The 18,760-nt window shown below is 46.7% G+C and overlaps 1 protein-coding gene across 2 annotated transcripts in view; it reads right to left on the minus strand.

Moving 5' to 3' along the window:
- PACSIN2 (protein kinase C and casein kinase substrate in neurons 2) overlaps positions 1–8,857 on the minus strand; it is a 58,384-nt gene extending 49,527 nt beyond the window's left edge. For both annotated transcript variants that reach the window (XM_069967983.1, XM_069967960.1), the window contains exon 1: positions 8,772–8,857. The gene's annotated coding sequence lies outside the window, so the exon portion shown is untranslated. The remainder of the gene's footprint in view (positions 1–8,771) is intronic.
- Between the last annotated feature and the right edge of the window lie 9,903 nt (positions 8,858–18,760).

Genomic DNA, 18,760 nt, shown 5'->3' on the forward strand with positions numbered 1-18,760 from the left:
GAGAACTCCGCACAACAACACTGGGTAAGTGAGTCATTTCTGCTTGCTGCAATAGGTATCAGGGAGGGGGCGCTCTCTAGGATCTAATCTTCAGGATTTGGCACTGAAATGAATCCAATTAGAAGATACGACAGTCTCCCCAAATGCCCTCATGGGCCACGTCCTCCGTGGAGAGGAGTCATTGATATCAGTATAGTGAACCTAAGAGTAAACTACAACTCCCAGCCAACATCAAGATCTACTTATCCGCCAATTCCCACAGTAGTAGAAGGGTGTAAACGTATGTCTATGAAGATAGTCGGAGGAAGATGGAGCATATGCCCAGCAACTTTGGACGTCTATGGAGGAAGATGGAGCATACGGTCAGCAGCTATGTTTGGGTTGGTTCTCTCCTGAAGTAGATGTTCTGGTGTAGACAAAGTGGAGTACACTATTACATAATAAAAAATACAAAAAACCTTGAGAAAAAAAAATATATATTGATTTTTAGCCTGTAATGGAAAAAATACAAAAAAAAATAAAAATAAATAAAAATAATAATAATAATAATAATAATAATAAATAATAATAAATAATAAATAATAATAAATAAATAATAATAGCGGAAAAAAATGCAAAAATAAAAATAAAATAAATCAGACTCCTAGCAGTAACCATCTGCCGGCACGTATAAAAGACAAGATGTGCGGAGTAATCATTACAGCAGGACGGATCCGGATCAATAGTGAATATTGGGGGGGGGGTTAACTATTGATCACTAGTCATTACAGGACTGCACACCAGAGGGATAAGAGAAAGTCACTATTGATCCCTATTTATTACAGTGGTGTGAGACAGAGGATGGGAGCAGCTGTGTGACAGCGTCCGCCTTCCATACAGACACACTGATCACTGCCAGAACCACAACCGCAGGCCGGGATGAGGATCCTGGACGCGGCCGGATAACCTCAGCACCGGAGAGGGATTATATCATACCACCCCGAATGTCGGGATGACCTCCTATACGTGCAATAAATGAAGATGGTGTCAGGAGAGAGACACATTGGTGGCATCAACTTATAGGTCATTTAAAGGGGACGTCCAGGCATATATACACACACAGGATTTCTCATGTATTATCTTCTATAGACACAAAGCAAATCTGAAATCACCTGAAAAAAAAGTCATAAATACTGAGACTTCCCCATTTAAGAGAGGAGGGGAAAAAAGGGCACGGAAAGAAACCGGAACTCCCCGCCCCACACACACCCTACTGACAGGAGGTTACACAGAGAGAAAGTGACTGTCTGTACAACTATACGTCTATATGAAGGCGCCTCATGCTTCCTTATAAATCACCTATATCCCAGAGAGAACTACAGGTCACAGGAGACAAGGGGGAGTGCCTGCTGCCTATAATCCACATACATTACTGATCTAGTATTATACTCCAGAGCTGCGCTCACTATTCTGCTGGTGAGATCACTGTGTACATACATTACTGATCTAGTATTATACTCCAGAGCTGCACTCACTATTCTGCTGGTGGGGTCACTGTGTACATACATTACTGATCCTGAGTTACATCCTGTATTATACCCCAGAGCTGCACTCACTATTCTGCTGGTGCGGTCACTGTGTACATACATTACTGATCCTGAGTTACATCCTGTATTATACCCCAGAGCTGTACTCACTATTCTGCTGGTGGGGTTACTGTGTACATACATTACGTTACTGATCCTGAGTTATATTGTGTATTATACTCCAGAGCTGCACTCACTATTCTGCTGGTGGGGTCACTGTGTACATACATTACTGATCTAATATTATACTCCAGAGCTGCAATCAACTTTCTGCTGGTGGGGCCACTAAATACATACATTACTGATCCTGAATTACATCCTGTATTATACTCCAGAGCTGCACTCACTATTCTGCTGGTGGGGTCACTGTGTACATACATTACATTACGGATCTTGTACAGTTACTTCCTGTATTATACTCCAGAGCTGCACTCACTATTCTGCTGGTGGGGTCACTGTGTACATACATTACATTACTGATCCTATATTATACCCCAGAGCTGCACTCACTATTCTGCTGGTGGGGTCACTGTGTACATACATTACATTACTGATCCTGTACAGTTACTTCCTGTATTATACTCCGGAGCAGCGCTCACAATTCTGCTGTTTATTTCCTGCTGTGTTACGGCCCTGTACGTTGTGCACAATGTGGATAGTCTTTACATAACGGGATCACACACACATTCAGCTTACATAGCACAAGCCGGGAACACAATGGTATGGGATGTTCGGCCATTGTTCTCTATTATGAGCGGAGCTCTTACACACACAATGTGACCGCCACTGATGCCTGACACCCACAAGTGAGAAACCATCGGAATGATAGTACCGCGCCGCGCACCTGTTCTCCTATATACCGCACTATACTAGGTATACTGTAAATTGTGTGATAGAAAGAGACGGGGTTCTCACTGCAACTCTACTTATACACAGAGCGCCACCCCTGTCCTCAGGTTGTGTGCGGTATTATAATTCAGCACCATTCACTTCAATGGAACTGAGCTGCAATACCGCACTCAAAGAGTGTCGCTGTTTCTAGAAGATAGTTGAAAAGTAGTTTTGCAGCAGCTGGAAAGCAGAGATTTACAGAAAGTGCACAAAAGTTATCACCCAGTGCTGATGGCTACTATGTCAGTGCAGGGATATCCATAAGAGTGTCCCTTTAAAGGGGTAGTGGAAGAGATTTGTAATATACTTCTATTAAAAAAAAAATCTTCCAGTACTTATCAGGTGCTGTATGTCCTGCAGGAAGTGGTGTATTATTTCCAGTCTGACACAGTGCTCTCTGCTGCCACCTCTGTCCATGTCAGCTGTAGCAAACCCTCTCCTGCTCTGGACAGTTCCTGACATGGACAGAGGTGGCGTCAGAGAGCACTGTGTCAGACTGAATATAGACCACTTCCTGCAGGACATATAGCAGCTGATAAGTACTGGAAGACTGGAGATTTTTTTTATAGAAGTAAATTGCAAATCTCTGGCACTTGCTGGGCCCAGTTGATCTAAAAGAACTAAGGATAGTGACGCGGCCTCCAAATATCAGCGCCAAGTACAAACGTGTAGGGGAATGTGTAGAGCGTTGAGCCTCCCCTCTAAGCAGCTTCCTCTGTGATCTCCGCTCTGCACTTTGGGGGATTAGTTACATGTACACAAGACAACGGCGGAATCACATGACCCGTCACGGGCGCCGTGGGGCCCCAGGGTTACCGGCATTTAGAATAGTAAATCAAATATCCATCTCCAAGGAAGAAAAAGGCTTCAGGGCAGAGGGATCGGGAGACGGCTGATCTCAGGCTTACTCAGGATGGGCAGAGATCACTAAAAAATCTCCGCAGACACACAGGGTTAACAACGGAATGACCAAAGCCGACCCGAGCACCTGGATACTATGGGCACAGCAGCACAGAGGTGAGCAGTGGTGGCACAGCAGCACAGAGGTGAGCAGGGAGCGCACTGCAGAACAGAGGTTACCAGTGGTGGCACAGAGGTTACGAGTGGTGGCACAGCAGCACAGAGGTGAGCAGGGAACGCACAGAGGTTACCAGTGGTAGCACAGCAGCACAGAGGTTACCAGTGGTAGCACAGCAGCACAGAGGTTACCAGTGGTAGCACAGCAGCACAGAGGTTACCAGTGGTAGCACAGCAGCACAGAGGTTACCAGTGGTAGCACAGCAGCACAGAGGTTACCAGTGGTAGCACAGGAGCACAGAGGTTACCAGTGGTAGCACAGGAGCACAGAGGTTACCAGTGGTAGCACAGGAGCACAGAGGTTACCAGTGGTAGCACAGCAGCACAGAGGTTACCAGTGGTAGCACAGCAGCACAGAGGTTACCAGTGGTAGAAAAGCAGCACAGAGGTTACCAGTGGTAGCACGGCAGCACAGAGGTTACCAGTGGTAGCACGGCAGCACAGAGGTTACCAGTGGTAGCACGGCAGCACAGAGGTTACCAGTGGTAGCACGGCAGCACAGAGGTTACCAGTGGTAGCACGGCAGCACAGAGGTTACCAGTGGTAGCACAGAGGTTACCAGTGGTAGCACAGCAGCACAGAGGTCTTAAAATCAAGACCAACCAAGGTTAACATCATGAAGCAGATTGGCCAAGCACATTATGTCTGAACAGGCCATATCCATTAGATATGTTTTGATAACCCGGGCATGCTGGGAGTTGTAGTTTTGGAATGGCTGGAAAACACAGAATGTGGAAGACCGATGACTTGATAAATTGTACTGTCACAGCAAGTGGAGTATATAACCCGGCTGCCCGGTATACGGCTGTGATGGTGGAGGGGGGGGGGGGGGGGGTCTGGGAAACGGATATGGTTGGACGCATGAGGATCTTAGAGTTTCACTTTCAGGTGGAATTACTGTGAGGCTGTAGCTCTGCGGGGTCACTACAAGGGGATCTCCTGCACAAAACCTGTATGTTGTATGGAAGAGGTCTCCAACAGGGCTGGGGAACTACAACTCCCAACATGTTTTAGGACACGCCACCATGGGTTAAATACGATAACACGTCCTGGATCATGAAGTTGTCCTATTACACAGGCCGACTATTTTCATAAACTGGGTCTATTAGATGGCCCAATAATCGGGCAGTAAGGGCTGCATGGACATTGTTAGCGATGTCCATGCAGCCCTGGCCCAAACACCTAATACCTTACCTCTCCTGTGTTGCGGAGCACCGGAGAGAATACCGGGAGCGGGGGAGGTAAGGTGTCAGGTGTCTGGGCAATTGTCAGCCGTGCATCGCTTTTTCACGTAGCAATATGCGCCCCACGATTTTAGGTCCAAACCTAAACCAGCGATCAGCCGATTAGTGATCCGTGTAATAGGGCCCTAACAATAATACCACCTGCACCAGAATGGGGGTGCCATAGGGCCCAGCAACACTATGGGGAGATTTATCAAACATGGTGTAAAGTGACACTGGATCAGTTGCCCCTAGCAACCAATCAGATTCCACCTTTCATTCCTCACAGACTCTTTGGAGAATGAAAGGTGGAATCTGATTGGTTGCTAGGGGCAACTGAGCCAGTTTCACTTTACACCATGTTTGATAAATCTCCCCCTATGACTCCATGATTATATCTAATACTACAGCCTCCTGCCGCATCTATCCTGTATAGTGTCACATCACTCCACCATATAACACCAGGCCCCTGCCGCTCTGTGACATCTCTGCAGGACGCATGACCTGGGGGATATCCCAATAAAGCTGGGGGGACATCCCTAAATGGCGAGGGGGGACACCCCTTCAAAGCCAGGGGATACCACTATAAAGCAAGGGGGGGGGGGGGGGGGGGGGGAAATACCACTATAAAGCAGGGGGTGGGGTTGAGATAACACTATAAAGCAGGGGGTGGCGGGATACCACTATAAAGCAAGGGGGGGGGAATACCATTATAAAGTAAGGGGGGGGGATACCACTATAAAGCAAGGGGGGATACCACTATAAAGCAGGGGGTGGGGTTGAGATAACACTACAAAGCAGGGGGTGGGGGGATACCACTATAAAGCAAGGGGGGGGGGATACCACTATAAAGCAAGGGGGGGGGGGGATACCACTATAAAGCATGGGGGGGATACCACTATAAAGCAAGGGGGGGGGGATACCACTATAAAGTAAGGGGGGGGATACCACTATAAAGCATGGGGGGGGGGATACCACTATAAAGCAAGGGGGAAAGATACCACTATAAAGCAAGGGGGAAAGATACCACTATAAAGCAAGGGGGAAAGATACCACTATAAAGCAAGGGGGAAAGATACCACTATAAAGCAAGGGGGGGGGATACCACTATAAAGCAAGGGGGGGGGGGATACCACTATAAAGCAGGGGGGGATACCACTATTAAGTAAGGGGGGGGGGGATACCACTATAAAGCAAGGGGGGGGGGGGGATACCACTATAAAGTAAGGGGGAAAGATACCACTATAAAGCAAGGGGGAAAGATACCACTATAAAGCAGAGGGGGGGGGGAGAAGATGGCACTATAAAGCTGGGGGTATACCACTATAAAGCTGGGGGGATACCCCTATAAAGCAGGGAGCACATAAACCTGGAGGAGCCTGGCAGCCATGTGTGCTGGGGGAGCAGCAGGAGGGGAGATCTCCTGGAGAATGCAGGGGGGACTCCACTACTTCATACCAAGATGATGACATCACTCCCAGCCAGGAAACATGGAGAGGGCGTGCAGCCTCCCGATCCTTCCTACAACCAGTTGCTAACCAACATGAATCACAATTTACAGCGTTACTGGGAGTGGAGATGCTGCCCGATACGTCGTCACTGCAGCCCGAGCCAAGTTTCACTGGGATTGCTCAGCCCTGGTGTATGCGGAAGATCCTCAGTCCTTACAGGAGACCAAAGGGTTACTGATCCAGAACTACCCAGACAGCCAGGATGAAGAGATTCCTAGGAGGCCGCCCCACCAGTATGACCAGGACATCTGCCATCATCTTACTGGAGAATCCCAATGACTAACCAGTATAACCGCAAGTAACATAGTAACCGCCCATCCTAATAACCCACATTACTGGTTATATATAGCCAGAATCTACATACATTACTGATCCTGAGGTACATCCTGTATTATACTTCAGAGCTGCACTCACTATTCTGCTGGTGGGATCACTGTGTACATACATTACTGATCCTGAGGTACATCCTGTATTATACACCAGAGCTGCACTCACTATTCTGCTGGTGGGGTCACTGTGTACATACATTACTGATCCTGAGTTACATCCTGTATTATACTTCAGAGCTGCACTCACTATTCTGCTGGTGGGATCACTGTGTACATACATTACTGATCCTGAGTTACATCCTGTATTATACACCAGAGCTGCACTCACTATTCTGCTGGTGGGGTCACTGTGTACATACATTACATTACTGATCCTGAGTTACCTCCTGTATTTTACTCCAGAGCTGCACTCACTATTCTGCTGGTGATGTCACTGTGTACATATATTACTGATCCTGAGTTACATCCTGTATTATACACCAGAGCTGCACTCACTATTCTGCTAAGCCCCTTTAATTCTGTGGGACTCTGAAATTTTATTTTGCATCAGATTGTCTTACATTGCCTGATGTGAATGCAAATCATCACAAGTTCTGTACAGACACAGAAAGGTTTATAGATTTCAGATCTGAAGAATACAGAATAGTGAGTGCAGCTCTGGTGTATAATATAGGATCAGTAAGTATGTATGTACGCAGTGACCCCACCAGCAGAATAGTGAGCGCAGCTCTGGAGTATAATACAGGATGTAACTCAGGATCAGTAATGTAATGTATGTACACAGTGACCCCACCAGCAGAATAGTGAGCGCAGCTCTGGAGTATAATACAGGATGTAACTCAGGATCAGTAATGTAATGTATGTACACAGTGACCCCACCAGCAGAATAGTGAGCGCAGCTCTGGAGTATAATACAAGATGTAACTCAGGATCAGTAATGTAAGTACACAGTGACCCCACCAGCAGAATAGTGAGTGCAGCTCTGGAGTATAATACAAGATGTAACTCAGGATCAGTAATGTAATGTATGTACACAGTGACCCCACCAGCAGAATAGTGAACGCAGCTCTGGAGTATAATATAGGATCAGTAATGTAATGTATGTACACAGTGACCCCAGCAGCAGAATAGTGAGTGCAGCTCTGGAGTATAATACAGGATGTAACTCAGGATCAGTAATGTAATGTATGTACACAGTGACCCCACCAGCAGAATAGTGAACGCAGCTCTGGAGTATAATACAGGATGTAACTCAGGATCAGTAATGTAATGTATGTACACAGTGACCCCAGCAGCAGAATAGTGAGTGCAGCTCTGGAGTATAATACAGGATGTAACTCAGGATCAGTAATGTAATGTATGTACACAGTGACCCCACCAGCAGAATAGTGAACGCAGCTCTGGAGTATAATATAGGATCAGTAATGTAATGTATGTACACAGTGACCCCACCAGCAGAATAGTGAGCGCAGCTCTGGAGTATAATAAGGTTATTGTACGCTTCTCACTCTTGGGACTACAACCTCCAATCTGATGCAAGGTAAGAATACAGGAAAGCCGTCCATCATCCGGGGTAACACGTCCTTGCGGCACAGATGCAGCAGAGCTGGGGATCAGTGTGAGATGACAAAGCCGGCTCTGCTACATCCACGACAGAAGGTTACGGCGCTGCCTGTCAAATCAGAAACAAGAGGGGGGGGGGGGGGGGAATCCTATAAACAGGCAGTGAATGGGTCTGGGTGTCCGCCGCTGTCACATTGCGACGACCCTGCAGTAACGCAGCTTATGAAGCGTAACCCTGCGGTGCAGACTGCATACACGGCTCAACAACACCGCCATTGTGAGCGCTGCAAATAACCTTCAACATCCCCATCAGCCTATAGGCTGAATGAACTGGGCAGAAAATCCCTTTAAGGCATCAATGTCTGACCTGTGGCGCGCCAGCTGTTGCAGAACTACAACTCCCAGCATGCCCTGACAGCCGAAGGCTGTCAGGGCATGCTGGGAGTTGTAGTTCTGCAACAGCTGGAGCGCCACAGGTTAGATATAAGCTATATACAGTGAATAGGGAATAAAAGGGGGGAAATTCATAGACAAAAAAAATTAAAGGAACACAACATAGACGATATATCATCTCCCACCGCCCTGGCCCCGCACACGGTGAAGCCGCATTACCTCCTGCTGCCTCCGGCTCCCCGGCTCCGCCGCTCCCCTCTCGGTTCCCTGTCAGGCGGGAGCTTCTGCAGAGACTTTCCCCGGGCCACACCCAGATACCACGACTACCTTCTGCCGATTGGCTGACAATAAACCCCGCCTCTGACGTCACGCTGGGAGGAGGAGACGGCAAAAAAAAATAAAAAATGTATGTCAAGCCTCGTTTGGAAAGTGTCATGTGACCGGTTAGGAACCAGCTGGAACGCTGTCACGTGATTCTTATTATATATTTAAAAAAAAAACAACATGTATATACACACAGCCTATTATACTCAGGGTGCCTCCATAATGATATATAGAGTGTACACACAGCCTGTTATACTCAGGGTGCCTCCATAATATATAGAGTGTACACACAGCCTATTATACTCAGGGTGCCCCCATAATGATATATAGAGAGTGTACACACAGCCTATTATACACAGGGTGCCCCCATAATATATGGAGTATACACACAGCCTATTATAGTCAGGGTGCCTCCATAATGATATATATATATAGAGAGAGAGAGAGAGAGTGTGTACACACAGCCTATTATACTCAGGGTGCCCCCATAATGATATATAGAGAGAGTGTACACACAGCCTGTAATAGTCAGGGTGCCTCCATAATATATAGAGTATACACACAGCCTGTTATACTCAGGGTGCCTCCATAATGATATAGAGAGTGTACACACAGCCTGTTATACTCAGGGTGCCCCCATAATTATATATATAGAGTGTACACACAGCCTATTATACTCAGGGTGCCCCCATAATTATATATAGAGAGTGTACACACAGCCTGTTATACTCAGGGTGCCCCCATAATATATAAAGTATACACACAGCCTATTATACTCAGGGTGCCCCCATAATATATAGAGAGTGTACACACAGCCTGATATACTCAGAGTGCCCCCATAATATATAGAGTGTACACACAGCCTATTATACTCAGGGTTCCTCCATAATGATATATAGAGTGTACACACAGCCTGTTATAGTCAGGGTGCTCCCATAATGATATATAGAGTGTACACACAGCCTGATATACTCAGAGTGCCCCCATAATATATAGAGTGTACACACAGCCTATTATACTCAGGGTTCCTCCATAATGATATATAGAGTGTACACACAGCCTGTTATAGTCAGGGTGCTCCCATAATGATATATAGAGTGTACACACAGCCTGTTATACTCAGGGTGGCCCCATAATTATATATAGAGTGTACACACAGCCTATTATAGTCAGGGTGCCCCCATAATTATATATAGAGTGTACACACAGCCTGATATACTCAGAGTGCCCCCATAATATATAGAGTGTACACACAGCCTATTATACTCAGGGTTCCTCCATAATGATATATAGAGTGTACACACAGCCTATTATACTCAGGGTGCTCCCATAATGATATATAGAGTGTACACACAGCCTATTATACTCAGGGAGCCCCCATAATGACAACCAGATAGCTATCATAGTCTATAACAGCCAGGGTACCCCCATAATGATAACCAGATAGCTATCATAGTCTATAACAGCCAGGGTGCCCCCATAATGCCCTCATACTGATGACCCCCTCAGCAGTGCCTGTATTCTTTCTAGCCGGCTCCTCTATGCCCCTACCTACCCCCCACCCCCCATTCTTTATATGGGTTAATCTGTATAGAAGAAGCCGCCAGCTGCTCCACATATGATCGATTCATATAAATATCACATCAGACAAGTATCATCTGCTAAAAGTGATCTCTTATGGGGGAAGCGGAGACTCTCAGGGATGGGACTTACTCAGCTAGGCTGCCATGTAGCCCGTCCCATATGTTCACAGATTATCAGACTTATCCAATGCAAAGTAAGCTCATGAATCCCGCAGTATATCCCGCATGAAGGTTAATCTGCCCATACGCTTTGCCATAATTTAAAGGGGAAATCCACCTTAAAAATATCATCTGACATATACGGCGGCAAGCACACTGACAACCAGTGCCATAACCAGGGTATTAAATAAACCACCCCCAGACCCATAGGCCAATGGCCTTGAAGTCCTGAGTGATCTACTGTTTCTGGCTTCAGGAGGGATCAGCAGCTCTGTAGACTGGTGGCGGTGGTAGTGACAACTCTTCACCCCCTCTGGCAGCCTTGGTGGCAGCGCTGGGTCCTGACCAAAGCCACAAATGGGCTTAATGTGGGCACATTGTGCATCTGTGTAACAGCCTGTTACAGGATTAGGACCACCATTCATGGTATAGGATTAGGACCCCCACTGATGGTACAGGTGTGGTGTCCCACCACGGGTGTTTCATGTTTCTCTCTTACACCTGTGGCAAAAGCTTTTTACTCTAGGTTCAGTGGTGATGAAGGTAGTATTCTATAGTTTCACCACTAGATGTCAGTATTTTACATGTATGCTCTTATGTGTTGCACAGCTGAACTCGGCAAACGGTTATTGTTTTATGTGTGCCATGTGCTTTTGCTGACCTATAGGAGATGCTCTGTACTTCTAGCCTATCACTCTTCTTCTTTCTTTTTGCATACATTCCTTTCCACCACTCACAGCGTACCTTACTTAGCCCCTGTAGGAAGTTACTTGGTAAGGGAAGGTGTATCATTGATGGAACATATTCAGATTGGGTTTTAGTTACTACTGGGGTACCACAGGGGTCAGTGTTGGGTCCACTTCTTTTTAATATTTTTATTAATGATCTTGTAGAGGGGCTACAGAGTAGAATCTCCATTTTTGCAGATGATACTAAACTGGGTAAAGTAATCAGTACAGAGGAGGATAATATCATATTACAGAGGGATTTGGAGAAGCTAGAGGCTTGGGCGGAGAAATGGCAAATGAAGTTTAATGTGGATAAATGTAAGGTTATGCATTTGGGCCATAGAAATAATAAGTACAGTTATGTGCTAAATAATAAAACACTGGGTAAAACTACTTCCGAAAAGGACCTGGGGGTATTGGTGGACAGTAAACTCAACTTTAGTGATCAGTGCCAGGCAGCAGCTGCCAAGGCTAATAAAATAATGGGGTGCATCAAAAGAGGTATAGATGCTAAAGATGAGAACATAGTTTTGCCTCTTTATAAATCACTAGTCAGACCACATATGGAATACTGTGTACAGTTTTGGGCACCGGTATATATGAAGGACACAGCTGAACTAGAGCGGGTGCAGAGGAGGGCAACAAAGGTCATTAAGGGAATGGGTGGGTTACAGGACCAGGACAGGTTATCACGCTTGGGGTTATTTACGCTAGAAAAAAGACGTCTTAGGGGCGATCTGATTACAATGTACAAATATATGAATGGACAGTACAGAGATCTTTGTAGTGGTCTTTTTACTCCTAGGTCTGTAACAATGACAAGGGGGCATCCTCTACGTCTAGAGGAAAGAAGATTTCATCATCAGCATCGACGCGGGTTCTTTACTGTACGAGCGGTAAGACTGTGGAACTCTCTGCCACATGATGTTGTCATGGCTGATTCATTAAATAAGTTCAAGGGAGGCCTGGATGCTTTTCTTGAAAAATATAATATTATAAGTTATGGGCATTAGATTTCTGGTGATACGTTGATCCGGGGATTGTTCTGGTTGCCATTGCAGTCGGGGGAGGGGGGGGGGGGAGTTTCTCCCTGTGGTGGGGCGTTTGTCTTCTGCCCCATAGGGGTTTTTCGCCTTCCTGGATCAACACAGTAGGATTTTCCTAGGTTGAACCTGATGGACTCTTGTCTTCTTTCAACCTTATTTACTATGTAGCGTCAGTTCTACTCAGATTCTTATGAGTGAAGAACACACAGAGCAGACATCTCTGCTGTAGCCAAGCCAGGGCCTGACTCTGCCAGGACCCTTTTCTGGGACAAGCCTGTTCAGTTCAGTGTGTTTAGTGAGTTGAGTCTAAAGGCCCTATTCCACCAACAGATCTGACGACAGATTATCTGCCAAAGATTTGAAGCCAAACCCAGGAACAGACTATAATCAGAGATCAGGTCATAAAGGAAAGACTGGATTTCTCCTCTTTTCAAATCCACTCTTGGGTTTGGCTTCAAGTCTTTGGCAGATAATCTGTCGTCAGATCTGTTGGTGGAATAGGGCCTTAAGACACGTGTGTATGGAGAAGCAACTAGAGACACTTAGGGGGACATTTATCAAGTTAAAAAAGTGTATTTTTCAGCGGAAAATGGGCAGATGCAAATAAATTTATTCGCAAATGGCCGTTTTGCGAATAAAATATTCACATCTGGCCACTTTCCGCCCGGCGGAACGGGGGGCGCAGACTCAGAGTCCGCTCTATTCAGCATTTGTTTAAATGAAAAATAGTCAGGAAACCTACTCCAGCTCTGAGCTGGCGTAGGTTTCCTGGCGCACGCACTGGGGCGCACAGGATTTCTGTAGAGGCAGTAGTCTCAGAGCAGCGGGGATATTTTTAAGTCCGGCGCAGAGAACGCTGGACTTAATAAATGTCCCCCTTAGCTCTTCCAGTACTTATCCTATATCTACTATGCAGTGCTAAATACTACAGAGGGAGAAGAGTCTGGGAACAACCTAACCCACGCCATGAACCAGTCTAGAAGGTGCAGGGCAGTATCCTAAGAACCAGAGAAACTAGCCTGGATAGGACAAAGCTACCATAAGGTCTACGTATCCTATCTCGCAGTGAAGGCTCGGAGGCTTGGCTTCACCCAGGTAACCAAGGCTGGGGCTTGCATCACCCTATTAGCACCAGAAGCTCGACACTGTAAGGCAGAAGGTGGTCAAACTATAGTCTATACACGGGTACAAGTATCTCTCCCTCTCAAGTATTCTCTCAAGTTCCGGCAGAGTACAGTTCTACATTAGGTTGGGACTCCCTTGACAAACTCCTCTCCTCTGGGCTACTCTACTACTAACTCTTCAAGCACCGCTACAACTACCTCTACTCTACTCTACTTCTTCAAGCATCTCCTCAGCACAGACAAGTTCAAGCAGTACAGTCTGTGTAAAGATTTATCTATTTGCTGCCAAAGTGTTTGTACTATTAAGAGACTGCACAGTAAAGCTGTTATGTTTTTATATCACTGGGACTCAGTCATCCTTACCTCCGCACCAGCATCTAAACACACTACCTGCACACCTTGGGTTAATTTTTTCCCTTTCTGTGCGTGGCAGTACCGATAGTCTGGGTGGGTCAGTTGCCACTCAGGACTACCGTAACAAGAGCCCAAGGGACCCATCACAACCGACCATTTGGGTATTGCAGCCAGCCACAACACAAAGCAGGTACCAACATCACACCTGTGTACTGGACTAGCACTGGCGTCACGACACTACCACCTCTGGCTGAGCTGTACAACAAAACCGACCAACCACCACAGAAGTGGCGTCACCAGTAACATCTTAGCATGTCACCGGTCGAGTACCACACAGGATTAAGACCGCCACTGATGGTATAGGACAGGGGTCCTCAACTGGCGGACCGTGGTCCGAACGCGGCCCGCGGTGATCAGCTGTCCAGACCCCTGCTGCAGCTCCGTATACCTGTATACTGAGCTGCGCTCTTCACAGTAACTATGAGCATTTGTAACGAGCGCTCATAGTTACCGTGCAGCAGCACTGACAGAGTGGGAGCCATTTGCTCCCTCCCTGTCAGTCAATCATGTGGCCGCAGTGGTCACAAGAGGCCGCACTCTCCTTATGGTGTCACCGCTCAAGTGATGTCACTGGAGTGCCAGCACCAGGACAGGGGGAGAGCGGCCTCTTGTGACCGCTGCAGTGCGGCCACAAGAGGGGAAAAGAAGAGGATACGCCCAGACCCAGGTGAGTATAAGAGTTTGTGTTATTATGTTATATGCTATATGGGAGCGGGAGCACAGGGGGGCTATACACTACTGGGGGAGCACAGGGGGGCTATATACTACTAGGGAGCACAAAGCGGGGGTCTATACACTACTGGAGAACCCACAGGGGGGATATATACTACTGGGGGAGCGCACAGGGGCTATATACTACTAAGGGAGGGCATGGGGGCTATATACTACTGGGGGAGTGCACAGAGGGGCTATATACTACTGGGGGAGCGCACAGGGGGGCTAGATACTACTGGGGGAGCATATGGGGGGATATTTACTACTGGGGGGCACAGGGGGGGCTATATACTACTGGGGAAGCGCAGAGGAGGCGATATACTTCTGGGGGAGCGCACAGGGGGCTATATACTACTGGGGGAGCACACAGGGGGGCTATATACTACTGGGGGAGCGCACGGGGGGCTACATACTACTGGGGGAGTGCACAGGGGGGCTATATACTAATGGGGGAGCACACAGGGGGACTACATAAGGGCTGGTGAGAGAGAGAAAATGCAAGCTTTTCCACTAATAAGCATCAATTCTGTATATAAATAGTTCAACAATGTTTGTGAAAAGCACACTGATAGTATAGGATTAGGAGCCCCACTGATGGTATAGGATAAGGACCCCCACTGATGGTATAGGATTAGGAGCCCCACTGATGGTGTAGGATTAGGAGCCCCACTGATAGTATAGGATTAGGAGCCCCACTGATAGTATAGGATTAGGAGCCCCACTGATAGTATAGGATTAGGAGCCCCACTGATAGTATAGGATTAGGACCCCCACTGATGGTGTAGGATTAGGATCCCCACTGATGGTGTAGGATTAGGATCCCCACTGATAGTTTAGGATTAGGACCCCCACTGATGGTATAGGATTAGGAGCCTCACTGATAGTATAGGATTAGGACCCCCACTGATGGTATAGGATTAGGAGCCCCACTGATGGTGTAGGATTAGGAGCCCCACTGATAGTTTAGGATTAGGACCCCCACTGATGGTATAGGATTAGGAGCCCCACTGATAGTGTAGGATTAGGAGCCCCACTGATAGTTTAGGATTAGGAGCCCCACTGATGGTATAGGATTAGGAGCCCCACTGATAGTTTAGGATTAGGACCCCCACTGATGGTGTAGGATTAGGAGCCCCACTGATAGTTTAGGATTAGGACCAGCACTGATGGTAAAGGATAAGGACCCTCCTGGTGATATAGGATTAGCAATTCCCCTATATAATTCCTTATATCAGTGGTTCTTCCATTACTAGTTTTAGCATTTGATCAGAGCTGCAGTACCCCATGCAGCCACTGTGTAAGAGCGGCGCTGTTTCTGGAAGGCAGCATCCATGTTTCCCTTATCCCGTACAGTAATAACCTCCTCCGCACATCTCTCTCCTCGTACAGTATGTTGTGACCGCCATCTCCTCGTCTCCCATCCAGCGGGGAAGGGGAAATCTCCGATTTTCATCACCGCCTCTATTTTTACTGCTTTTACTGACAGATCTCACTTAACCGGCATCCTGTGATCTCATCGCGGCCCAAGCCGTTTATCTAGATTCCAGCCTCAATCTTTGATGCCATCAAGGGACATTTTGTTCTGCAGCCCTGGCAGCGCCAGCGACGGACGACGAGAGGAGATTCACGTGCGCCAGGATGATGGCAGAAACGAAATGAGCAGCTGAAAGGGACAGATGGCTGGGGAGGCAGGACGGGTACCACTAGCTGCTGCTGCACAGAACAGAAGGCTTGGAAAGGGGGGCACCAGCGCCAGGCCAAGGAAAACTTTGGAAAAATTTACTATGGGGAGGGGGAGGGCGAACTGTGATTTTGTTATGTTTCATGCACACTGTATAAGAGCTATAGGGCTGCAAAACTACAACTCCCAGCATGCCCTGACAGCCGAAGGCTGTCAGGGCATGCTGGGAGTTGTAGTTTTGCAACAGCTGACTCTCCGTACACATGAACATTCAGTTCTGCAGAGCGTGCATGTGTTCTGAAGAGGAAGAGAGATGTCTGGTGGCACCTTTTCTCCCCAAAAACAAAGGGGGAGATTTATCAAACATGGTGTAAAAGTGAAACTGGCTCATTTGCCCCTAGCAACCAATCAGATTCCACCTTTCATTCCTCACAGACTCTTTGGAAAATGAGAGGTGGAATCTGATTGGTTGCTAGGGGCAACTGAGCCAGTTTCACTTTACATCATGTTTGATAAATCTACCCCAAAAGGATTAAAGGGTCACTCTTTTTCATTCAAATCAACTGGTTTCACAAAGTTATATAGATTTGTAATTTACTTCTATTTAAAAAAAATCTCCAGTCTTCCAGTACTTATCAGCTGCTGTATGTCCTGCAGGGAGTGGTGTATTCTTTCCAGTCTTTTTGCCACCTCTGTCCATGTCAGGAATTGTCCAGATCAGTAGTAAATCCCCCGTAGAAAACCTTTCCTGCTCTGGACAGTTCCTGACATGGACAGAGGTGGCAGCAAACTGGAAAGAATACACCACTTCCTGTAGGACATACAGCAGCTGATAAGTACCGGAAGATTTTTTTTAAAATAGAAGTAAATTACAAATCTATATAACTTTCTTAAACCAGTTGATTTGAAACAAAAAGTTTTTTTGTTTTTTTTTCATTGCCGGTGTACCCCTTTAAGAAGTTGAAGTCCAACATGCCTCATCGCCAGGGGAAAGTTGCCCATTTGCCCATACGTGTATGGGGGTGTTACAGGGGAAATATTGTTTGGCCAACTTCTATCTCTTCCAGGGATAGGGAACCTTTGGCCCTCTAGCTGTTGCAAAACTACAATTGAAATCATGTCTGGACCGCCAGGCATGATGGGAATTGTAATTTTGCAACAACTAGGGGGCCAAGGGTTCCCCCTCATCCCTGATCAAATGTGAATGGCGTCAGTTCCAGTCTATGGGACTGTCTTGTTCGAGAGATCAGCCCCTCCCCCCATCATATCTTTTGATACATTAGATATTAGTTGACCAATGTATTACAGTAACCGCTCAATCACGTGCATGCTCCGCTCAGCTGAGTGTTCTCTATGGAGAGAAGGCTCAGAAAGCAGCTTATCCCCCTTGAGGGTAAAAACTTATTTCCCCAAAAATCTAAGTGTGTGAGAGGCCATCATACACATACTGCAAAGAGTTTGTATGTTCTGCAAAGAGTTTGTGTGTTCTGCAAAGAGTTTGTATGTTCTGCAAAGAGTTTGTGTGTTCTGCAAAGAGTTTATATGTTCTCTCAGTGTTTGTGTGGCTTTCCTCCAGGTACTCCCCGCACCCAAAACATACAGATAGGCCCGTTTAGATTGTGGGCCCTAATGGGGACAGGGACCAAAATTGGGAAATTATGTCAAGTGCTGCGGAATCAGATGGCGCTATACAAAGAAAACCATTATTATTATGATCAGCTGATCCCACTGAATTGGTGATCCTGTAGCCATGGCCTAGGGGGGTTCCGTCTACAAGTGATAGCTGCTTTGCTCACTTTGATGTCCTCCCCTTTAGTCCCTGTATACAGTCAGATTAGCTTATCAGATAGACAGGGTGGCCTTGTCGTAAACCACAGCTATTGTTCTCCTTTATCTGCCCCATTGTTGATGGGAATAAATGTTTAGCCGCTCAGTGTTCGCAGAAGGCCGGGCTGAGGTGAGCACATACCTGTATCACATTCCTGGAATATCTCCGACCAGGATTGTTCCGTCAGTACTTGTCACATATCCACAAGGAAAGGCAGAGTTATTAACCATTCACAGTGAATACAGCAAAGATTTTACGCCTGACTGTTCCTTTAAGATGCAATTAACCCATCACCTAATGGAAGCCGCCATTTCTTCACTCCAGCGACATGACCTGAGCTGCTGCAGCACCTCCCAATAGCTCCCCATGTTTCTGTGACTACTTTCTCTACTACTCCAAGCACACAGTGATGTCTGGCAGCAGCCAACCTGGTGATCAAGGTTCTTCTTTCCTGGTCCAGACTTCTGGCTATTTACTATGTAAGTCCATCCTGGGCACTCACCATTTTCATGCTTCCAAAAAATGTTTTTATTGTAGAAAATTCATCAGAAAATACAACGGCAACAGGACGTTTCGGCGTCAAGCCTTCCTCAACTGTCAGTGGAGG

Source organism: Dendropsophus ebraccatus, chromosome 1 (genome assembly GCF_027789765.1).
Source record: "Dendropsophus ebraccatus isolate aDenEbr1 chromosome 1, aDenEbr1.pat, whole genome shotgun sequence".
Lineage (NCBI taxonomy): Eukaryota > Metazoa > Chordata > Amphibia > Anura > Hylidae > Dendropsophus > Dendropsophus ebraccatus.